Genomic DNA, 2,211 nt, shown 5'->3' on the forward strand with positions numbered 1-2,211 from the left:
ACGGCCAATAAATGTTTTAAAGGAATAACAAAGAAACAATCATAACGCCAACTCATTGCTTTTATGTACAGCGCTAATGGACTAGCTGTTGTGTCAGTCATAAAACTACTTCTCAGGGCAATCATTGATGTGCAAGAAACTAGTCGGAGAAAAGGCTACTAAAAAGCAAAGTGTGTGTGTGGTGGTGGGGGGTGTGGATTCCAACAACATGGGAGATTCTTAGAAAAAAGAAAAGCCAAAGCTGACAGTGGGCCTAAAGCATCAAAGAGGTGCAAAGTAGTGGCAGGACTCAACCCGGATTCTGAATATGTGTTAGAAAAGGTGGGGTGAGGGACTGACACACTCCAGAAAAACACAGCCGCTCTTGCTCCAAAGTATATGCTACTTAATGTCTTGTTTTGCTTCTACTTTCTAGGTGAAGGAAGTGAAGACCAAGATTGTGAAGGAGATCCACAAATTAGAAACATGCATGGAAGTGACAGACCTGCTTCAGGCCTGGTCTCCAAGCCCAGGTAGTTCTCCCACATTAAAAAACAGTCATCCCCTGTAGACTCATCTGATGCTGCCAATCAAAGTGTTCTTCTAGCCAGCTCTCTCTTTTCAATCAAACACGAAACGTCTAAAACGAAGCCCTTCAGAAACTGCTGTAGTTTAATTGTATCAAACATTGTTTAGAACACGCATTTTAGTAAAACCACTGCTGGGCAAAAAAAAAAAAATTAATAAGCTGTAGAGACAACAACAAAAAATAAAAACAACTAGATTCACAGAAGATATCAAAACCTGTTCACAAACTTTTTAGAGGCCAATTCCCCCCTTCCCCATACACATACACCCTGTTTCTCCTTGTGGATTCATTTTCATCCAGACTTGAGACCATATAGTCTTTTTAATCTGCCCGCAAAAGTAGCCAGTCAAGTCCCCAGGGAACACGAATGCCCATCCATGCTATGAACATCGCAGGTATGCACTGTGACCTCTCCTGAAAAACAATCACAATATCTATTTACTTCCTAGGCATAAATTGGTCTTTCTGATACTAGTAATACAGCTCCATATTTCTCACTATCCAAAGCCTAACTAAATTGGTGTAATTAAATCTCCTTTTCCATCCAGGTCAGCTGATAATGGAGGATATTGAGAATACTGAGGAGGAGTTCTGAAACATCCTCCAAGGCAAAGGCACCATGGACTGCTAATCTTCAGCTTCCCTCTTCCTTTTGCCTCCAGGTTACCACCCTCTATCTCCCCATTCCCCTTTCTCTCACACCCTTCTTCCTCTTCCTCTCTGTTCCTCCTTTCTCTCTTTCCTCTCTTTTACCTATTCCATCAGTCTCCATTAATATTTAAGACAGAATTTATTTATTTCTTTATTTATTATTCAGATCTGTACCCCGCCCTCCCCCGTAGGGCTCAGGGTGGCTTACAGAGCAAGATATAGACAACAATACAAAAATAACAATATATCTGCATTATAAAACATTATATACAGTTTAAACCCCATCCTATATCACATAAAGTGCTCGGTGATAACTAACTTCAAAACCCAAGATGGCGGGACAGTTCCAAACAATTCTTAGGAGACAGTCTATAGCGTCCCGATGTTCCAAAGATCTTCTCAGGGCCTTTCTCTGGGCTTCTTCCAATCCCCCCCAGGATGGTAACACAATAGGGGGGGCCAGTGGCCCCTACTCGAAAGCCTGGTGGAAGAGCTCCGTCTTACAGGCCCTGCGGAACTGCATCAGATCCCGCAGGGCCCGGATCTCCCCCGGGAGCTCATTCCACCAGGTAGGGGCCGCTACCGAAAAAGCCCTAGCCCTTGTGGCGGCCAATTTTACATCCCTGGGGCCCGGAATAGTTAGCAGATTTTGGGCCCCAGACCGTAGTGCTCTTGGGGGAACATACGGGGAAAGGCGGTCCCTCAGGTAGGTTGGACCCAGACCATATAGGGCTTTATAGCGAATCCAGGCCGTTATTGGCAACCAGTGCAGCGCTTTCAGCACAGGCTGTATGTGGTCCCTTCTAGAGAGACCCATTAACAGCCTGGCCGCAGCATTCTGCACCAGTTGCAGCCTCCGGATTTGCGACAAAGGCAGCCCCATGTAGAGAGCGTTGCAGTGGTCTAATCTCGAGGTGACCGTCGCATGGATCACTGTGGCCAGGTCATCCCGGTCCAGGTAGGGGGGCAACTGCCGAGCCCGCCGCAGATGG

The sequence above is a fragment of the Gekko japonicus genome, unplaced genomic scaffold, assembly GCF_001447785.1.
Source record: "Gekko japonicus isolate JY-2015 unplaced genomic scaffold, Gekko_japonicus_V1.1 scaffold308, whole genome shotgun sequence".
NCBI classification, from domain to species: Eukaryota; Metazoa; Chordata; class Lepidosauria; order Squamata; family Gekkonidae; genus Gekko; species Gekko japonicus.